The sequence below is a fragment of the Thermobia domestica genome, chromosome 12 (assembly GCF_964235325.1).
Source record: "Thermobia domestica chromosome 12, izTheDome1.hap1.1, whole genome shotgun sequence".
Taxonomy (NCBI): domain Eukaryota; kingdom Metazoa; phylum Arthropoda; class Insecta; order Zygentoma; family Lepismatidae; genus Thermobia; species Thermobia domestica.
In genome coordinates, this window is record NC_137465.1 from 86762969 (window position 1) to 86779205 (window position 16237).

Consider the following 16237-nt stretch of genomic DNA (forward strand, 5'->3'; position numbering starts at 1 on the left):
TAAAAGAAAAAAATAATAAGAAGTCTCATATTTGAAAATAAATTCTGCTCAAACTGCCTGAGACTACATATAAGTCTTAACAGAACTTGTAGAATGATCAGAATAAATATTACTAAAAAACAATGTCCTTTGCGTGGACCAGAATTCGTGACCCTATATGTAAAAGTCCAGTACGCTAGTCACTCATCTAAGAAACCTAACGGAAAGTGTTCCTTTGTTTAAAATTATAACCGAGGTACACTATTATTGCAGGTCTAATTCTCTCCCCCTCTCTCTCTCTCTCTCTCATGTTTCACAAATATCACATGTTTCGAACATTTCTGAATATTAGCTAAGCTTTTAGTCTGATTATTTAGTAATAGTTGTTAGCAGACGGTTCTTCCAAATAAAACTTAACACAGTAGTAACCAATGTTTTGTTTACTGATTTTCTGGAGGGGAAAAACTTATACTCTTGGCTAGCTATTGACACCTTAAAAATTGCGTCTTCCCTCGTGAGCCAGGGGTGGCCATCCCTCCAGGTGCTTGAAAAAAACAGTTATGTATTCAGTTTTCGGTTTGGAGGCGGTATTAAATGTAGCAAATGAAGTTTCGTCATTGCAATTCCATTATCTGACATTTTCTCCCTATGGATATGAGCATGTCTTTACAGTTATTTCTTTATCTTATATCAGTAATGAATTTAGAAGAAACCTTTTTTATTAATCTCGAAACTGGGGGAGAGGAGTGGAGTTTTTAAACATAGATATAATTAGCAGTAGCTTTTTTTTCTTTAGAAATTCCACAATTTACGGACTTCAGCCCAAAAGCCCCTTCCTGTAACCGCCACTGCTTTATATAATAATAACCTACAGTATAATTCTCAAATAAATATGAATAACTTACCTGACAGTCACATTTCAGTTGCTATTTTTTTTCCATTCAGTATTTATAACGTGTCTGTTATGTTTTTGTGTTTCTTATCCCATATTGCTGGAATATTCATCACTAGTTCTATTAATATGACTTTCATAATCAAATTTAACAGTGCAGCAAGACCTCTCGAGTATAGACATAAAGAATCCTCTGCAAACAAATTTTTAAATAAATTTAGACTTTATTCCTTGCAGCGCTTCAGGGAGAACCAAAGAGAACATGAGCCACAGCGATGCTTCCGCTGAACATCGATGTAAAAACCTAGTCGGTTGTTTCTAATCGCGACCACTGATTCATCCTCGCGGTCGACCTCTAGGTCGTGATGTAGCGTACATATTCCCATGAGCATACCCATTTGAATCCACCTTTGGCGTGGGAGACCCGGGTTCGATTCCCGGAGGGAGCTCATGTGGTTCGGATTCCACGTTAATCAGTAGGTCCACGTCTCATATAACCTCGCTGCTGAAAGGGACGCTAAACTAAAATCAACTCAACTCAACCCATTTGAATCCATGTTTTGTTCCAGTATCGAGGGTGAGACCTCGACTTAAACCTCGACCTCGATCGCGAGATCTCTTCAGTATGTTTCTACCCTTGGGCCTTATTTTAAAAGCTTGTGCAAATGTCGGATGTTCGAGACCTCCTGGCTACGGCACTGCATTCTTCGTAAACATCATCAGTCTGTGTTCACTTCCGCCTTCAGCCGTAATTTTATTCTTTCAAGCCAAAGAGAATACATTTGTTCTCCTTCGCATTTGGCGTTCTTAAAAATAAAATTATGTTATAAACGTGCGATTTTGCCATTTTCAATGTAAATTTCTGTCCCCTCCTCCGCAAAACAAATCTCATGGGCGCAACTTGCGTGTATGGTCCCCCTGTTCCAACTAGAAAAATTGAATTTGGATATTTTCTGCAAGACTATTGGCGAGATATAGAATTTCACATCCAGTATTTCTGTTTATTGGTACTGGAATTAATAGAATTGGAAGAAATTGTTTTGTGTAAGTATAATTGTGCAGAACAGACATAGATAAATGTTTTCTGCTCCTATATATAAATGTATGAAAATTGTTAGGAAAGTTTAGGAAGGGGTGGAAAATATTCTTCCCATGCTGGAACAACAGTAATTAAGTTAGTGTCAGGTAAAGAAAAACTAGACACGGGGAATTTGCTTAGCTTTCCCTCTTAGAAATAAACGTTTCGTAAGTAACAAACGTTCTGTGTCTGACTTGTGACTGCCTACTTTTCTGTGTGGCTCCGTGGATGAGTGAGTCAGTTCGTATCAAGACGCCATCGAGACAACACGGGTGCTCTGGTGCTTACACAGTGTACTATAGCCTATAGTATTGTGGACCATATATACTTTAGGTGTATTTCATAGCTTTGATTTCTCTATCAAAGCAACTCTACTGAATTAGGAGTTATACTCCGTACTCTCAATTATTGCCGTTTCGGCGTAGTGTCGGTGTATCAGTGCAAACTTGAATATGGAATATAAAAAAGATCTTCAATTTAAACTAGAATTTGACAAGAAGTTCCGTGCAGTTCGACCAGTCCCCTTGGAAATCTACCATTGGATGAACTCCACTTTACCAGGTATTTTTGATCACATCAGTGCCATGCAGTTAAATAGTGAAATTTTTTGTATTTTTCTAAAATTCAAAACGCAACACGAATACGATGATTTTGCGGCTCAGGCCCCTAGTGAGGTCTCATTCGCTCATTCAAATAAGGAAGTGAGTTTAGTTCGAATTATTTCCGCCGCAGATCCGACTACCCTCCTTCGTGTATTTGAGTTCCCCATCTAGGCACTGAATAACTTATTGAGTGAGGTTCTTAGTGCATATGGTTCAGTGATTAAAATAGAAGATCAGGAATGGGCCCCTCCTTATCCCCCTGGTATTAAAACAGGAACTCGGCATGTACATATTAAACTGACATCTCATGTCCCATCCCGACTTTTAGTCCATGGTTATAAAGTAGGAGTATCATACAGTGGACAACCGATTACATGTTTTCGATGCCAGAGCTCTACGCACACAGTAGCGAACTCTGTTCTGAAACGGGGGGCCCAACCACGAGGGGGAACGAGTGTAATCTCGACCACTTCCCCGTCAATTCCTCGCATGACAGAACTCGGAAAAGTGACTCCTATGACATCCTACAAATTAGCCCCACCTGTCATTTCTACGAAATCTGGTGACCAAGAAGATGATCATGAACACTGACCCTGGGTACCGGACCCAAAAGAGTACCCTGAACTTACAATAAAGTCTCTCGAGAAAGCGAAGGACGATACCCAACTTCCCAGTAAACAAGTGCCTTTATCGACTACGTCGGAGGCCTCCGGCATACGAGTAGAGCAGCATATCACTTCACACAACATGGAGGTTGAACCCAACCCCTCACCAGTTGAGGATAGAGAGGTCACGCAAGAGACACAGGAAGAGCATCTTGAACCGCTTGAAAGCGAGTTTCTCCAGCATGAGAGACAAGGGATTAAATTTAGCGATGTTATTTCTAAACAAAAAAGACGTAAACTATCCCGGAAGGAAGAACTGAATTCTCACTTGGAAGGCAGCCAAGTCTCTCTGTCTTGCGAACGAGATCCACGTACACGTCCCAAGCAGGTGTTCGACACAGATACATAAGGTATTGGTCTTCAAGGTCAATGGATACGAATTCACCTCAAGTAGTGTGGTGTGTGCCTCGTTTTTGTTTTGTTTTTGTACTTTCTCTACGTCACGTGTGTACAACAGAAGTGCCCTCCGATTCTAATAGTGCACGAGTGCAGAGTGGAACAGCGCTAGTTATCACTTCTACAAACAGGAAATCCTTGAATGTTAGTTGTGTTTAAATCTACCGTCGACGTATGTGTTTTATTTTAACTGCAACACTTAACATATTCATTAACATCTATCATGGATTTTGTAAGTAATTTTTTGCTTCACTTCTTAGTTTTAAGACTCATATTAATTTTTAGTAGAACAAACTTACGTAGATATAGACATTGCACAGAAGTGTAATACTACGAAATTTTCCTCTATATGACTGAGATAAACTCTTTATCCTTTCTCACGATAAATTTAAATCGCGCAAGTAATGACGATAAAAAAGCATATTTAAATTAATTTCTTACATGCCATAAACCGGATGTTGTTTGTGTGCAAGAACTTATACATGATTCATTTCACAATATGCTGGACTATGATGTGTTTGCTACTTTAGGACCCACCATTGGAGTAGGGATGTTTATCAGAAAAGGATTGGGGCATACCAATCTTACTCTCTCCCCTGACGGACGTGTTATTCATTGTGTCATACAGGGGCACCTGGTCGTCGGACTATATTCTCCTTCTTGCTATACAGCTAAGAAGGAACGGGCTGAATTTTATGGCCAAAGTTTGCCACAATTCCTGCCTCCTCATATTTCTCGTATGGTAATCATGGCTGATTGGAATACCACTGAAACCAGCGCAGATTCAATTCCGCCCCCCCCCCTTGTCCCGCCTTTTTGGAATTTTTGAGAGCTTATCACTTAAGGGATGTAGTCATTGTTTCCAATTCACCGAGGATCTATACCCATTGTACTTCACATTCGAAAAGTAGGATTGACAAAATGTACGTCACTCCTGATTTGTTTCATACTATTATTGACGTACTGACTATTAAACCACCTTTCACCGATCATGCAGCGATCAAGCTCCACATAAAAATAGATCAACCCTTGCCAGCCCTTGGCAGGCGAGGATACTGGAAGTTAAATACATCCTTACTTCACCATGACGGTTATCGGGAGGAACTGGCACAACAATATTCCTATTGGGAACGGATGAAACAATATTTTCCAGATCTTGCTTCTTGGTGGACGACATTTCTTAAACTTAAAATCGCTCGGTTCTTCCAAGGCAAAGGACACGAAACACGACACGATCGGCAGTTGATGTTTGAATTCCTTTATGAGGCATTGCGTCAGGCATGGTGTGCGGCCCCCTCACTACAGAATAAACGCACCGTGCAACAGCTCAAACTACGACTCCAAAATCTCCAGGCTCCCACACTCATGACTTCTTTTATTAATGAGACCACATAGTTAGGCTTGTCTAGGAAACTGTCACTATTTACGACGTTGCACGTCTATTGCACCGGCGGAAACAGGCTACAATAGTAGCTTTCCGTCTCCCGAATGGTGATATCAATAGTGATTCGATTCAGATACTAAACGTTTTCCGTGCGTATTACTATAAATTTGTACAACCCCGACCTTCTTACACCAATGTTCCAACTCAGTTTTTGTCGATTATTCCCAAACTGATTACGGAGGAAGAGGGTCGTGATCTCATGCGCCTCATAACTTCTCAGGAAATATGGATGGCCCTCCAGGCAACAAAAGGAAAGGGCGCACCAAGATATGAAGGTCTGCCGTACGCGTTCTATAAACAATACTGGACCTTTCTTTCAGATACCCTAGTCAAGTTGTTTAATACATATTTAAAGGGAGGCCCCATCGGAATCACAATATTTATCCCGAAATCCGCCACTTCCCAGACTGTACAGGAGTACAGACCCATCACTTTACTGCCTACCGATTTGAAACTGTTCACCAAAATTCTGACGGCACGTTTAAAACCTATATTACAAAAGTATATTAGTCCATATCAGGCAGCCACCCACCCCAAATATAACATCTATTATGTGTTACGTTCGTTACGGGATTTTATAGCGTACGTGCAAACTCGGCGCATTAAAGCGGGGATCCTTGGCATAGATTTTTCTTCCGCATATGACTGCGTTGATCACGGGTTTCTTCTTCAAACTTTAGACGCCTGCGAATTTCCTCCTACATTCAACAAGTCATAAGACAACTCTACCAATCGGCCCAATGTCGAGTACAGATCAATGGTCATCTTTCCGAACCATTTGCTCTGCAACGCAGATTACGGCAAGGCGATAGCATCTCGACGAGCCTCTTTGTGATAGTTCTAGACACCTATCTCCGGGCTCTGGCTCAGATTACCTCTCCCGGTGTACCGGAATACCATCAATTACACGTCTTCGGATTTGCGGATGACGTAACCTTAATTGGAACTACGCCCGAAGATATGCTCACCGCCATCCACATAACTAACGAGTTCACCCAGTGCTCCGGCTTGGCATACAATAAACACAAGACTAAACTCCTGTCATTTCACGGATTCTCCCTACCCTCCTTACCTGATTTACGCTCTCACATTCCCACGGTTGATGCTTTAACAGTACTCGGCATAACTTTTCATAGCGATGCACGCAAACAAATGGATGCTGTCTAGCGTCCTATCGTTCATCAGATTAAGCAGATGCTATACTTACAACGGTTCCGAGGTCTGCATATACTACATACGATTCAATATCTCAACCAGTATGTTGCTGCTAAACTTTGGTATTACGCGCGCACTTTTCCCCTCCCTCCTGTTTACGCTCGCCAAATTGAATATGTATTTATGTGGTTTCTTTGGCGGGGCGACTTCTTCCGCCTCCGCCACAACACTATTTATCTTTCTAGCAGCGAAGGGGGCCTTGGACTCGTAAACATTCGTCTTAAAAGTCAAGTTTTATACATGCTAGATGCGTATCAAGATGTTGAGCCCCACATGGACTATACACGGGTGTGGATCGAATGTTTCTGTCCCGAATACTCTCAACCAAGGAATCCGCCTTTCTGCAGATTTGGCAACTTATGTCCTCCGTATGTCACCAATCTTGTTCAAGCATGGACATATTCTGGTGAGCTTGCTTCCCCTACTACATATACTCCCCAAACCTTATACCAGCAATTGTGGAGAGCGTCACTTGTAGATGTGAGAGTCCGGGTACAGGATATGTTCCCCAATAAACAATGGCGCCATATTTGGCAAAATCTACGATCCAATGTCCTCCCTTTGCACACACAAGCAGTATGGACGACCATAGTTCATCAACTGCCTGCCACACACATTGCATTGGACGTACCACAATCCTTACCTGCAAATATTGTGGGCACTCCGACACACTACAACATCGCTACACGTCATGTTCAGGTGCCGATATCATTTGGAACCTCCTCCTTCGTATGTTGAGCTTCATCTGCCGTACACCTGTTCCTTTATTTACCGCAGATCTCCCATTCTTTCCTGCATTTCAGTATTACCTAAAAACCAATCATAATACGGTCCTCTGGTTAGTTGGTACCACATTGTTATAAGTTCATCGTTCCATGCTGTGGAATGACGAATGCTTATATTTTGACTTTTTACAACGGGAACGCCGCAAATCTTTTTCAGTCGATCTCGAAAGACAGTCTTTCAGTGGCTTTTTGCAAGCAGCTCTGTCCCACCTGTCGGGAAAGACCGGGAGGCAATGAGTTGTGCTTGTGAACATTTTCTTTGTTGTGATGCATAACCATTATCATCATACAGCCGAGTAGGTTCGCTCAGAACCACATCTTGGACACTCTTCCCAGTGGTCGGTCCTAGATTACACCTATATTGTCTCCATGTAATTTTGCTATGTAATATTAGTGACAGAGTACAATAAATATTAAGTGAGTAGAGTCGTTGCTTTGTAATAGTGAGGTTGATGGTTCAAGTCCTGCTCAGACCAGTTCAATTTTTCATTGTTTGTTTCCCATATCTGATTATGTTTCTCCCCCTCTGTAATCATCTGGTACTCTCAACTGAGTTCTCCACTTGAATTCAACAATTGGTAGTGGGATGCTCTCAGGTTCGGGTGAGTTTTTACATGTCTACTTACAAAATCAAAATTTTCGACAAAATATGGATGCTATCTGATCATTTTGTCTCAAATTCTAAATTTGCGCATGTGACTATCTCTCTCTTTCATCATATTTGCATCTCTCGTTCTCCATTGTCATCAGTAGGCTCCGGATTCTTAGGTTCGAACCTATTTTATTCCTGTACAGTGAATGCAAAAAATTCGTGTTTTCTTTAAATTTCAAGTTGTTATAAGTAGAACTATCTTAGTTTTATAGGACCTAAAATGTCCTAATTGGGGGGTTAGGACCTTAAAAATCCTAAATTAGCTTTTAGAACCTATAACATCCTAAATGATTCTTTATAGTTATTTTTAACTAGAAAAATGCTTTCAAACACGTAGTCAATCGTCAACGACATAATTTCATCTGTAAAGAAGGTTTTCTTGAAAGCTCCTAACAGAGTGGCTACCTTCAAGGATATGCTTCCAAACACACCACTGCCACCACAGCCCGTTGTGTCCCGTTGGGGAACGGGGCTCTCAGCAGCACTGTACTATGCAGATAATTTTGAAAGCATTGTTCAGGTCATCGATTCACTCGACGAGATTGAAGCCGCTTCAATCACATCTGTAAAAAGAGTACTGAAGTCACAGTTTGCTGTACAACAACTAAGTTACATGAAAGCCAACTTTTCTCATCTCCCTCAAGCCATCACTGAATTGGAGAAGTCTCTTCCACTAACAGAAGCTCTTCAAATTTTTCAAGACGTGAAAGAGAAAAAAGTACCTGGGGAAGTTGGAACAAAAATTGCGGACAAGTTGGAGGCGGTTTTGAAACGCAGTCCTGATTTCACACAGATACAACTAGTGGGCCAAATTCTTCGTGGAGACAATATCCAAGAAAATTTGCTATGGAATCCCGAGGAATTAGCCAGTATGAAATATGCGCCTCTTACATTGTGTGATGTGGAACGCAGTTTTTCTGCTTTCAAGGGAATTTTGTTAGACGACAGGAAAAAGTTCACAACAGAAAATCTTGCCAAATATTTTGTTGTTCAGTGCCATTACAGAGAGTGAAGTGACCACTTTTCGCGCTATAGAAAACATGAAAAGTGCCGGAAAAACAATATTTGAACATTCGAGGATACATTTGAGGATATTCTAAGTTCCTCAGTATATCGTTAGAAAAGTGAAGTGATATTGGTGGTGTTTATAAAATTTCAAATCTAAGAAAACTGACAAAAAAATACTACTACTACTACTACTACTACTACTACTATAGTACGACAGGCCATACATATGTTAAACTATATTTCAGCTATCAAAAAAAGTCCAAGGTAAGAAGTGTTTTATTATTTTTATTACGCAGAAGACTGGTTAGCATAAAGCTTACTAAATTAAGGTTACCATTTAAGTATGAAATAGCTAACAAAGTGTAGTAATATTCCGTTTTCAGTAATATAACGCTAAAAATCCTAAACGGTGTTTCTTAAAAACCTATATAGTCCTAAAATGCACTTTTTAAAATACTAATTTGAATTTTGTGGGACCTAAAAATCCGAAGCCTAGTCATCAGCTATGACAAAAGATGACTTTGGAACAAAACTTGAAATCATAAAAGTGCTATACCAATGGGCTCACTCTCACTAAGCTTTTGATTAAATGTATGTGTTTTCACACTCATGGAGGGGAGGGGGTATCCGCTCTTCCTACCCTCTTGAAGTGACAGAATATTAATTCAGAATCTGCAAAGTTATTTCAGACAATCGAATGAAGGAGTGTTCATTCCGACAGCAACAGGATTGGACTTTATTTTATTTTTTATTATTTTTTGTTTCAATTTATCTTCACAAATACGAAACATATCAAGTAATATGTTTGCCATAAGAACTACACGTCTAAGATTTATTTCATTTTGGAGAAATGATGCTGTAGACGGTAGTGGGAATTTCGCCCAAGTGTACGGGAAGTTCCAGTGCCTGGCGATTATGCCACCCGCCTTCCTTTACAGCTAATTTGGTTGCATACTTCGCGGCAAATGCTTCGGATTCAGCTGATGGAGCACTTTTGCTGTAAATCTCCATATGGCTGTAGCATCCAGAAGTGTCCCTCGCTGTACAACAATTCAGAAAAGTATCTCCGCCAATATGCGCTCGAATTCCATTACTTAGGGTCCAGATCATTCGCAGTTGTGAAAACGCCTAGACAGATGCAACCGAATTTACACGTAACTTTTCCCTGCACTGACAGCAGTTGGTAGCATTGAGTCAAGTTTTATACAAGTGAAATTGAGAGTAGATGATGCACGGAACATTTCTCTATTCTGAGGTCAATGTCTCTGGTTCAGAGCATGTTGTCCAATGAACATCATATGTTAATTTCAATATTGCTCTGTATGTAATGTATTATTTCATTATATACTGTAATTCAAAGAAATAAAAGCACTGATCACACATGAATCATAAATGCTTGAAAGTAGACGAAAATATCAAATCTAGAGCAACTGCTGGAAATAAGTGTTTTTACCATTGTCTCCATGGGCAGACCTTCTCCAATTCTCCTTATTTCAACATTTTCTTTCTAGGGAAGAGAAGATCTCGCTTGTCACACTGAGTATGCATTGAATTGAAGCTGAAACAGGAACACTTGAAAAAGTTTCAGACTGGCCAGGATTCGAACCCGGGTCTACCGAATAGAAATTCAATGCGCTAACCACTCACCTACCGCTCCACTTAACCTTACGTCAAACTAATACCTAGATAAAATTGTTTCATGGGAAAATATAAACAAGGTACTCAAATATAACAAAACAAACAAATATAAACAAAAAATAAATAAAAATATAAATAAGAAAATATAAGCAACTTCTGTAATTGTCTTAATGACTTAATCGAGATTTCCTTGTTTAACTCAAAAAAAGTTATGTAGACATTCCTCAATGAGGAAACTACCACGAAACGTTCCTCAAGTTAGGCTACGTCATCAAAAGAGCCGCAACTTGTTGGGGGCAGGGGGCAACTGCCACCCCGCAGAGAAACTCCCCGCCATTCGACGGGTCTATTTTGAGACAAAACTTTCTTATTCCATATACGATACGAACATGAAATTAGAAATGAAGCATCAAATAGGGTCTCTACATAAGCAAAGCAGCACACAAAAGGTAAATAGAGCAAAGATGAGTCGTGGACGCGTTTGAGTAGAAATGTCTACTCTTAGGAGCTCTAGAAATAATATTTATTCGTATTGCTTTGAAATTTATCAACATGGTCACCCTAAAGATTTTGTCATGTATGGAATGGGCACAAGAAGTAACCAACGGAACCGCAGACCTTACCCTTCGGGAGGGCCCACAGGCTCCGGTTTGCCCGTAAAGATTAAGAGAAAGTTGAAAAGAGGAGGCCCAAAAATTAGAAAAACAACTCTTTGTAGGGGCCAAAAGAAGCTTATTAATGCTTGCTCCCCAGAAAATAATTTAACTTACGGCATGGTCATCGGTTGCGGGGATGATCCCGATTTACATTACATTTTGTCTTTAGCATAACTTCTAATTTCCAAAGAAGAAAAGGCGATAGAAATTTTCAAATTCTTTGAATTGTATCAACAAGTGTTGAAATAGTTCTATGTTTATGTTCCCTAACTACTAGTTTATTTTCTTACATTCATATGCGGAATTTGTGGAAAATTCTGCAGATGTCACTAGCCGAGAGATCTCGAACTATCATGTTTACGTTGTTCCAAGGAAAATATATAAAGGAGAAAATATCTGAACAGTGATAAGAAGGAATGGTGCTTGCTTCAATTCGTTATTTCTGATCACTGTTCAGATGATGTAAGTCAATGAAATATTGACCCACAACCCATTGACCCACCAGCCATCATGACCATGACCCACTGTGATCCGCCATCCACCATGACCCACTTCGACAAACCGTGATCCAATATGTCCCACTACCTAACGTGGAGCACCCTGATCCACTACCCATCAAAACCCATCGTAATCAACTTTAACCCATGATCCACGTCCTCCTGTCTACAGACTAGAGAGTTTACACTTGCAATTAACAATGCTGTGAAATTATCACTGATCGGAGTTTGAATTTCTACGGTCAATCGCTCAAGCACCGCTCTGTTAGAATAAGGTGGATCTGACCTTTACAATATAAAATGGTAAAGTGTTTGTCATGAGTAAAATGGCGATGAATTTGAATTATTATATATAATTATTTCCTTGCTGAATTACAGATACAGTATATTTCAGTGGAAGAGAGGATGAAATTTGAAAGTCTCAAATCAAGGTATAGTGGACCAAAGTAAATGTAAAAAAAGATGTAGTTTTCCATACAATTAAGTATACAGTGAAAGCTTAAGGCTTCCATGTAATTAAACTTACAGTACAAATTTTGTATATATTTCTCGCAACCTTATAGCTTCAGTGCCGTGTGTTGAGAAGGCTCCATATAATAAACATAAGATTCAAAAATGGTTATATTAGAAAGTAGTGAATATATGATACCACTGCTTTCTAATTATTACTCCTTTCTAATTAATTGAGACTGTATTTTTTGTGTCTCAAATAATAATTGTTTCTTAATTTTTCTCAACTAATATTGATCGTTTTTGATTAGTTTAACAAATCAACCCACTACCAATTTCCCATATATAGAAAGTCTCCCCCATAGAAGAGAAATTTGAAAACAGCTAGAACACGTTCTGTATGTTTGGTTTTAGTAAAGAGTTAATATACTGAATTTCACTCCCTAAGTTGAGCGACTTGTGAGATACTCAATCTTTCGTAAAAACTTGGACCTCATCTCCTCCTTTAGTACATGTATTATAATAAAAGTGATATGATAACATCCCAGTTGGGATTAGGGTCTAAATATCTCCCAAAATTCATTTCATTTGGCTTTGTTACTTGTCCGTGATCATCACTCACACATAGTTACATTGGTTTTTATATAATAATTCATGTATTACAGGTGATCCAAAATGTTTTTTTTTTTCAGTAGTTAGCTCCTCTAAAAACTCTCAGGCTGTATCTCGAAAGCCAGGTAGTAAGTTCTGTTGTTGTTGCAACAGTTACAAATATCAATATCCAAAATACCTTAAGTTCTTTTTTCCCATAGATATACTCATCTCAGATAAGTAAACAGAAAAATATGGAAAAGGAATAAAATGGAGGCCTTGAAAGTGAAACACAGGCAGATTCACCAGTTTTCACAAGTTGCTGTCTACTATGGTCTGAATAGAGTGAGTCAGTTGGTCTGAGTGTGTCGGTAAGTAAGAGTGCGTCACGGTTAGTGGTAGGTAGCAGTGGGTCACGTCCTGCTGACCACGACCCACTGACCTACTCCATCTCTGGTGCAGACATTATATCCTTTGGGGACTTTCCTTAAAAAAAAATTATCATAATCCAAGTCTTCAAAAGTGTGAAGGTGATTGAGTTCCAGATATCACTTCAACAAACCAGAAAACAAGATACAGAAATCACGAGAATTTTCAGTGAATTTGCGTAGTGAGAACAACATAATTAAAATTTCGTACTCGAGAAAAGTATAAATAAGTCATGAGAACTTTCAACGGAGCAACTCTCTTCTTCTTCGGTCGGGGTAAAATAGGACTAGTTTATCAAATTGAATGTGAATGTTCAACTTTCTAAATTAAAACATTCTGATTTGCTCAGTGATGATATTAATATATATTAAGTAAGCAAAGCTTGTAACATGTAAAATGTCACAAACATTATCACAAAGACATACTGGAAGTGGAAATACAAGTATTGATAAATTACTTTCTTATTGGAAAAAGTTTCTTCAATTTACACACAGGATGAAAGATTATAAATTACTTCTATAAAACCGTCAGTAATACAACTTAATTACTTCACCAATTTTATTTAAAAAACCGTCTTTAAGTTATATCAGTCATATTATATTAATTCTATTACATAAAAATAGAACAATGAAAATTTACAATAACTTCTAAAATTACAATCAGTGATATTGACAAAAAGAAATAGATTCTATGTCAATTAATATTACATAACAAATTATAAGTGGAGAAACAACTTTCAGATATAAAACTCATTAAAAGTGAAATTAGAACTACAATATTATCTTCAACAAACAAATCACAATCTATCTATATAACTACCAGACAAAGTAATACACTTTTCTATAGACTGATGCTACAGATTCTACTTTCTTCAGGTTGTCTTCAGGTTCTCCTTATGCCAGGTTGAAGTGTTCTATCTAAGGTAAAAGATTTTTTCAAGCTTATGGGAAGAAGGGAAGGAATACAAAATACTGACAGCATTGCCTTTTTGTATTGCTATGCTTATACGTTGCAGTAAAAATTGATAGCTTCTAGGGTCTCCTGTTTTTGCTGTCAGACTTGCTCCTAGTTCTTTCAAAAAATCGATTGCTTCTTTGCTTAAGACACCTGTTGTTTCGGTAGCAAAGGCTATAAAATGATGGTCTTCTTTAAGTTTAGAGTATTTTGAGTGTTTGCGTGAACAAGCCGCTTCCGCTGCACTCCCTGCTTTTATACTTGTGGATTGTAGATAAGATGGAGCAAACGTATCCACACATGTGACATCCCAGACTAATCTTAGACCCTTTTTCCACGGAATTAATGTTATTCCGTCTGGCCGTTTACCATCGTTCCTGAACTTCACCAATAATTATGTAGTAATGTTTGAAGTAAATTATTTTGAGAACCAATTACATCATTTACTTCAATTATTTTAACCACAGCCAAAACCAAAGAATAATTAAGGAGGAAAATTAGTGATTGAACAACGAGTAAGAGTTGTACCTAAACACATGAAATTAGTCGTACTTTTAAAGAAGCTCGAAAGCACTGACTGTACCAGTAAATATATAAGCACAATCTTCCTGTTTTTACCTAACAATGGAAAATTAAAATAACCCTTACCAATTTCAACCTAGTGATTACAAATGTTCAGAAAAGGAAGTTCATATCTCATTTACGGGCTTGATTGTGCCGACGTTTTAAAGTTATTTGCCTTTCTCATTGTTAAAGCATGCCGTACACCACGAATGAGTTCCGTATTCCATTTTGTAGACACTCCGTTCGAACGTTTTACATCTCAAAAGAGGTTTTCAAAAAAAGAAAAAAATACCGTCAACCACAGCCGTAACTGGAGATTTCGGCGCCCCGGGTTAAGTGGAATTCGGCACCCAGTACAGATACCTTACCAAGCTTTCTTTTTTTTACATAAGAAAAGCAGTTTTTGTTATTATGCTATACTGATTTTTTATTCAGTTGATTAAAAGAGCAATACGACAGCCAAAGGCGAACATTATGTATTCTTTTACAAATAAGAGCAGCTTTCAAGATGTTTATTTTGGAATTTTTGTTAAACTTGACAAACCTCCCTTTGCTTCTATACAAATCCAGTTCGAGAACAGTTATGGAAACTTACAGTACAACTATTTGCAAAATTTCATACTATCGATAAGAAATGAAATTTCGGTACATTAGAAACTATGTGCTTTTAAAATGTTCGAATTGAATTGTAGCATTAATTTCCAGTAATAATTGTAAACTTTCGTAAATTTATTCTGCAGGTAAAATAGAATTTTAATTTCACTTATTTTACGTTAAAAGAAAGTATTTTGTGAAATGTAATGGACATTTAGAAGGAGCCTTCTTTGCGAATTTCTCAATATTGATCTATGGAGCTAAAGAATATGTTTAATACTGTATTTCAAATCCAAAATATAATTCGATAGAATATTTAGAAATAATAGTAATTACTTAATCTCTTAATGAATAGAAGTTCTGAATTTAAGGTTGCCTATTATTAATTAACATATTAAATATACACTAATTCACATACAGCATATATATTAAATATGTGTATAGGTTTAGTATCTATGCTGATAGAAAAACCACAAAACTAGATACGTATGCACAAAAGAAAATATCCTGGTGACACAAGTGGTTGATGGAATATGATTCCAACAAATTCCTTCGAATTGGAAGCATTTCATATAGCCTATCAAAAGAATAAAAAAAAAAATATACTGGTAGTGATCAGTCTTTGAAAAAGAAGAAATTCGCTGACTCTTGTCTTACAACTGCTTGAAGTTCGAAAGTATTATTCCTCTTGTTTACCTACACTTTTAATATTCCCGCGCAAACAGAAACTTGCATGTCCTGTCGTGTCTCTTCACTCCTTTCATTTTTGTATCTTCATTCTCACAGAAATATTAATCCCATTGGGTAGAAAAGCATAATTAAGTAAGCAAACTGATCACCATCAACGTATTTCAGACTCAAACTTTGACTGTTTCTGATTTTGAAAACGCTATTGAGAACATTATAAATAATTACTTAGCACCTTATATATATATCACATCGTCATTAAAAATCATATACAGCAATAACTTTCTTTAAGTACTAACATGTAACACTTCCCTAGTGCAACACTCCAATTTTGATTAAATTTGGCAAGTAAATAACACATGAAATAAATGAATCCTTATTTTCTTTTTACGGAAAAACAGTTTTAGAGTGGAGAAGCCCCAACCCAAAATTTTCAAAGTTGGCGCTCGAAAGGCAAGAAG